The sequence below is a fragment of the Delphinapterus leucas genome, chromosome 3 (genome assembly GCF_059928025.1).
Source record: "Delphinapterus leucas isolate spDelLeu-1000000601 "Yukka" chromosome 3, BTC_Dleu_Yukka2, whole genome shotgun sequence".
Classification (NCBI taxonomy): Eukaryota; Metazoa; Chordata; class Mammalia; order Artiodactyla; family Monodontidae; genus Delphinapterus; species Delphinapterus leucas.
The window spans coordinates 8,214,856-8,222,239 of NC_143131.1; positions in this window are offsets into that span (position 1 = coordinate 8,214,856).

Below are 7,384 nucleotides of genomic sequence, written 5' to 3' on the forward strand. Positions count from 1 at the left end.
TCCATCCCTCCATCATCCAGTCATCCATCCATTAACCATCCACCCATCCACTCATCCATCTATCCATCCATCCACCATCCACTCACCTATCCATCCATTATCCATCCACCCATCCATCCACTCACTCCACTCATCCATCCAACAAATGCTCATTGATCAACTGCTACAACCCTGCTTTTTTCTACTATTATTTAAATTTTAAAATTTTAAAAATTTGTATTGGAGTATAGTTGCTTTACAATACTGTGTTAGTTTATACTGTGCAGCAAAATGAATCAGCTATATGTATACATATATCCCTAATTTTTGGATTTCCTTCTCATTTAGGTCACCACAGAGCACTGAGTAGAGTTCCCTGTGCTATACAGTAGGTTCTCATTAGTTATCTGTTTTACACAAAGTATCAATAGTTTATATATGTCAATCCCGATCTCCCAATTCACCCCCCTTCCCCCTCCCCCTTGGTATCCATACGTTTGTTCTCTATGTCTGTATCTCTATTTCTGCTTTGTAAAGAAGATCATCTATACCAATTTTTTCAGAGTCCACATATATACATTAATATATGATATTTGTTTTTCTCTTTCTGAATTACTTCACTCTGTATGACAGTCTCTAGGTCCTTCCATGTCTCTACAAATGACCCAATTTCGTTCCTTTCTATGGCTGAGTAATATTCCATTGTATATATGTACCACTTCTTTTTATCCATTCCTCTGTTTTTTTTTTTTTTTAACATCTTTACTGGAGTATAATTGCTTTACGATGGTGTGTTAGTTTCTGCTTTAGAACAAAGTGAATCAGCTATACATAAACATATATTCCCATTTCTTCTCCCTCTTGCCTCTCCCTCCCACCCTCCCTATCCCACCCCTCTAGGTGGTCACAAAGCACAGAGCTTATCTCCCTGTGCTATGTGGCTGCTTCCCACTAGCTATCTATTTTATGTTTGGTAGTGTACATATGTCCATGCCACTCTCTCACTTCATCCCAGTTTACCCTTCCCCTTCCCCATGTCCTCAAGTCCATTCTCTACATCTGCGACTTTATTCCCGTCCTGCCACTAGGTTCTTCAGAACCCTTTTTTTTTTAGATTCCATATATGTGTGTTAGCATATGGTATTTGTTTTCCTCTTTCTGACTTACTTCACTCTGTATGACAGTCTCTAGGTCCATCCACCTCACTGTAAATAACTAAATTTTGTTTCTTTTTATGGCTGAGTAATATACCATTGTATATATGTGCCACGTCTTCTTTATCCATTCATCTGTTTATGGACACTTACGTTGCTTCCATGTCCTGGCTATTGTAAATAGACCTCCAATGAACATTGTGGTACATGACTCTTTTTGAATTAAGGTTTTCTCAAGGTATATGCCCAGTAGTGGAATTGCTGGGTCGTATGGTAGTTCTATTTGTAGTTTTTTAAGGAACCTCCATACTGTTCTCCATAGTGGTTGTATCCATTTACATTCCAACCAACAGTGCAAGAGGGTTCCCTTTTCTCCACACCCTCTCCAGCATTTATTGTTTGTAGATTTTTTGATGATGGCCATTCTGACCAGGATGAGGTTATATCTCATTGTAGTTTTGATTTGCATTTCTCTAATGGTTAGTGATGTTGAGCATCCTTTCATGTGTTTGTTGGCAATCTGTATATCTTCTTTGGAGAAATGTCTGTTTAGGTCTTCTGCCCATTTTTGGATTGGCATGTTTGCTTTTTTGATATTGAGCTGCTTGTATATTTTGGAGATTAATTCTTTGTCAGTTGCTTCGTTTGCAAATATTTTCTCCCATTCTGAGGGTTGTCTTTTCATCCTGTTTATGGTTTACTTTGCTGTGCAAAAGCTTTTAAGTTTCATTAGGTCCCATTTGTTTATTTTTGTTTTTATTTCCATTTCTCTAGGAGGTGGGTCAAAAAGGATCTTGCTGTGATTTATGTCATAGAGTGTTCTGCCTATGTTTTCCTCTAAGAGTTTGATAGTGTCTGGCCTTACATTTAGGTCTTTAGTCCATTTTGAATTTATTTTTGTATATGGTGTTAAGGAGTGTTCTAATTTCATTCTTTTACATGTAGCTGTCCAGTTTTTCCATCACCACTTATTGAAGAGGCTGTCTTTTCTCTACTGTATATTCTTGCCTCTTTTATCAAACATAAGGTGACCATATGTGTGTGGGTTTATCTCTGGGCTTTCTATCCTGTTCCATTGATCTATATTTCTGTGTTTGTGCCAGTACCATACTGTCTTGATTACTGTAGATTTGTAGTATAGTCTGAAGTCAGGGAGCCTGATTCCTCCAGCTCCATTTTTCTTTCTCAGGATTGCTTTGGCAATTCAGGGTCTTTTGTGTTTCCATACAAGTTGTGAAATTTTTTGTTCTAGTTCTGTGAAAAATGCCATTGGTAGTTTGATAGGAATTGCATTGAATCTGTAGATTGCTTTGGGTAGTATAGCCATTTTCACAATGTTGATTCTTCCAATCCAAGAACATGGTATATCTCTCCATCTGTTTGGATCATCTTTAATTTCTTTCATCAGTGTCTTATAGTTTCCTGCATACAGGTCTTTTGTCTTCTTAAGTAGGTTTATTCCTAGGTACCTTATTCTTTGTTTACAATTGTAAATGGGAGTGTTTCCTTAATTTCTCTTTCAGATTTTTCCTCATTAGTGTATAGGAATGCAAGAGATTTCTGTGCACTAACTTTGTATCCTGCCACTTTACCAAATTCATTGATTAGCTCTAGTAGTTTTCTTGTAGAGCCTTTAGGATTCTCTATGTATAGTATCATGTTACCTGCAAACAGTGACAGCTTTACTTCTTCTTTTCCGATTTGGATTCCTTATATATCTTTCTCTTCTCTGATTGCTGTGGCTAAAACTTCCAGAGCTATGTTGAATAAGAGTCGTGAGAGTGGGCAACCTTGTCTTCTTCCTGATCTTAGTGGAAATGGTTTCAGTTTTTCACCATTAAGAGCAATGCTGGCTGTGGGTTTGTCATACATGGCCTTTACTATGTTGAGGTAAGTTCCCTCTATGCCTACTTTCTGGAGGGTTTTTATCATAAATGTGTGTTGAATTTTGTCAAAAGCTTTTTCTGCTTCTATTGAGATGATCATATGGTTTTTCTCCTTCAGTTTGCTAATATGGTGTATCACATTGATTGATTTGTGTATATTGAAGAATCCTTGCATTCCTGAGATAAACCCCACTTGATCGTGGTGTACGATCCTTTTAATGTGCTGTTGGATCCTGTTTGCTAGTATTTTGCTGAGGATTTTTTTCATCAACATTCATCAGTGATATTGGCCTGTAGTTTTCTTTGTTTTTTTGTGGTACGCAGGCCTCTCACTGTTGTGGCCTCTCCCATTGCAGAGCACAGGCTCAGGACGTGCAGGCTCAGCGGCCATGGCTCACAGACCCAGCCACTCTGCAGCACGTGGAAACTTCCCAGACTGGGGCACGAACCCGTGTCCCCTGCATTGGCAGTCAGACTCTCAACTACTGCACCACCAGGGAAGCCCAGTTTTCTTTGTTTTTGACATCTTTGTTTGGTTTTGGTATCAGAGTGATGGTGTTCTCATAGAATGAGTTTGGGTGTGTTCTTCCCTCTGCTATATTTTGGAAGAGTTTGAGAAGGATAGGTGTTAGCTCTTCTCTAAATGTTTGGTAGAATTTTCCTGTGAAGCCATCTGGTCCTGGGCTTTTGTTTGTTGGAAGATTTTTCATCACAGTCTCAATATCAATGCTTGTGATTTGTCTGTTTATACTTTTTATTTCTCCCTGGTTCAGTCTCGCAAGATTGTGCTTTTCTAAGAATTTGTCCATTTCTTCCAGATTGTCCATTTTATTGGCATATGCTTGCTTGTAGTAATCTCTCATGATCCTTTGTATTTCTGCAGTGTCAGTTGTTGCTTCTCCTTTTTCATTTCTAATTCTATTGATTTGAGTCTTCTCCCTGTTTTTCTTGATGAGTCTGGCTAATGGTTTATCAATTTTGTTTATCTTCTCAAAGAACCAGCTTTTAGTTTTATTGATCTTTGCTATTGTTTCCTTCATTTCTTTTTCATTCATTTCTGATCTGATCTTTATGATTTCTTTCTTTCTGCCAACTTTGGGGTTTTTTGTTCTTCTTTCTCTGATTGCTTTAGATGTAAGGTTAGGTTGTCTATTTGAGATGTTTCTTGTTTCTTGAGGTAGGATTGTGTTGCTATAAACTTCCCTCTTAGAACTGCTTCTGCTGCATCCCACAGGTTTTGGGTCGTCGTGTTTTCATTGTCATTTGCTTCTATGTATTTTTTGATTTCCTCTTTGATTTCTTCAGTGACCTCTTGGTTGTTAAGTAGTGTATTGTTTAGCCTCCATGTGTTTGTATTTTTTACAGGTTTTTTTCCTGTAATTGATATCTAGTCTCATAGCGTTAAGGTTGGAAAAGATACTTGATACGATTTCAATTTTCTTAAATTTACCAGAGCTTAATTTGTGACCCAAGATATGGTCTATCTTGGATAATGTTCCATGAGCACTTGAGAAGAAAGTGTATTCTGTTGTTTTTGGATGGAATGTCATATAAATATCAATTAAGTCCACCTTGTTTAATGTATCATTTAAAGCTTGTGTTTCCTTATTCATTTTCACTTTGGATGATCTGTCCATTGGTGAAAGTGGATTGTTAAACTCCCCTACTATGATTGTGTTACTGTCAATTTTCCCTTCTATGGCTGTTAGCATTTGCCTTATGTATTGAGGTGCTCCTATGTTGGGTGCATAAATATTTACAGTTGTTATATCTGCTGCTTGGATTGATTCCTTTATCATTATGTAGTGTCCTTCTTTGTCTCTTGTAATAGTCTTTATTTTAAAGTGCATTTTGTCTGATACGAGAATTACTACTCCAGCTTTCTTTTGATTTCTATTTGCATAGAATATCTTTTTCCATCCCCTCACTTTCAGTCTGTATGTGTCCCTAGGTCTGAAGTGGGTCTCTTATAGACAGCATATATATGGGTCTTGTTTTTGTATCCATTCAGCCAGTCTATGTCTTTTGGTTGGAGCATTTAATCCATTTACATTTAAGGTAATTATCGATATGTATGTTCCTATTACCATTTCCTTATTTGTTTTGGGTTTGTTATTGTAGGTCTTTTTCTTCTCTTGTGTTTCCTGCCTAGAGAAGTTCCTTTAGCATTTGTTGTAAAGCTGGTTTGGTGGTATTGAATTCTCTTAGCTTTTGCTTGTCTGTAAAGGTTTTAATTTCTCTATTGAATCTGAATGAGATCCTTCCAGCGTAGAGTAATCTTGGTTGTAGGTTTTTCCCTTTCATCACTTTAAATATGTCCTGCCACTTCCTTTTTGCAGAGTTTCTGCTGAAAGATCAGCTGTTAACCTTATGTGGATTCCCTTGTATGTTATTTGTTGTTTTTCCTTTGCTGCTTTTAATATTTTTTCTTTGTATTTACTTTTTGATAGTTTGATTAATATGTGTCTTGGCATGTTTCTCCTTGTATTTATCCTATATGGGACTCTCTGCAGTTCCTGGACTTGATTAACTATTTCCTTTCTCATATTAGGGAAGTTTTCAACTATAATCTCTTCAAATATTTTCTCAATCGCTTTCTTTTTCTCTTCTTTTGGGACTTATATAATTCGACTGTTGGTGCTTTTAATGTTATCCCAGAGGTCTCTGAGACTGTCCTCAATTCTTTTCATTCTTTTTTCTTTATCCTGCTCTGCAATAGTTATTTCCACTATTTTATCTTCCTGGTTACTTATCCATTTTTCTGCCTCAGTTATTCTACTATCAATTCCTTCTAGAGAATTTTAAATTTCAGTTATTGTGTTGTTCATCATTGTTTGCTTGCTCTTTAGTTCTTCTAGGTCCTTGTTAAAAGTTTCTTATATTTTCTCCATTCTATTTCCAAGATTTTGGATCATCTTTACTATCATTACTCTGAATTCTTTTTCAGGTAGACTGCCTAGTTCCTCTTCATTTATTTGGTCCAGTGGTTTTTACCTTGCTCTTTCATCTACTGTGTGTTTCTCTGTCTTCTCATTTTGCTGAAATTACTGTGTTTGGGGTCTCCTTTTCACAGGAGGCAGGTTCATTTTTCCCCTTGTTTTTGGTGTCTACCCCCTGTGGGTAAGTTTTGTTCAGTGGGTGGGTTGTGTAGGCTTCCTGGTGGAGGGGACTGGTGCCTGTGTTCTGGTGGGTGAGGCTGGATCTTGTCTTTCTGGTGGGCAGGACTGTGTCTGGTTGTGTGTTTTGGGGTGTCTGTGACCTTATTATGATTTTAGGCAGCCTTTCTGCTAATGGGTGGGGTTGTGTTCCTGTCTTGCTAGTTGTTTGGCATAGGGTGTCCCGCATTGTAGCTTGCTGGTCGTTGAGTGGAGCTGGGTCTTAGCATTGAGATGGAGATCTCTGGGAGAGCTTTTGCCATTTGATATTATATGGAGCCGGGTGGTCTCTGGTGGACAAATGTCCTGAACTTGGCTCTCCCACATCAGAGGCTTAGGCCTGACACCCAGCTGGAGCACCAAGACCCTATCATCTACACAGCTCAGAAGAAAAGAGAGAAAGAAGGAAAGGAAGGAAGGAAGGACAGAAGGAAGGAGAAGAGAGAGAGAGAGAGAGAGAGAGAGAGAGAGAGAGAGAGAGGGAAAGGAAGGAAGAGAGGAAGAAAGAAAATAAGGTAAAATAAAGTTATTAAAAAATAATTTTTAAAAGTTAAAAAGTAATAAGAAAAAAAAAATGAAAGAAAGAAGAGAGCAACCAAACCAAAAAACAAATCTACCAATGATAACAAGAGCTAAAAACTATACAAAAAAACAAAAAAAAAGCAAACAACAAAAATGAACAGACAGAGCCCTAGGACAAATGGTAAAAGCAAAGCTATACAGACAAAATCACACAAAGAAGCATACACATACACACTCACAAAAAGAGAAAAAGGAAATATATATATATATATATATATATATATATATATATATACGGTTGCTCCCAAATTCCACCTCCTCAATTTGGGATGGTTCATTGTCTATTCAGGTATTCCACAGATGCAGGGTACATCAAGTTGACAGTGGAGCTTTAATCCGCTGCTCCTGAGGCTGCTGGGAGAGATTTCCCTTTCTCTTCTTTGTTCGCATAGCTCCTGGGGTTCAGCTTTGGATTGGCCCCTCCTCTGTGTGTAGGTCACCTGAGGGCGTATGTTTCTCACTCAGACAGGATGGGGTTAAAGGAGTGGCTGATTCAGGGGCTCTGACTCACTCAGGCCGGGGGGAGGGAGGGGCACGGAATGTGGGGCAAGCCTGCGGCGGCAGAGGCTGACATGACATTGCATCAGCCTGAGGCGTGCCGTGTGTTCTCCCGGGGAAGTTGTCTCTG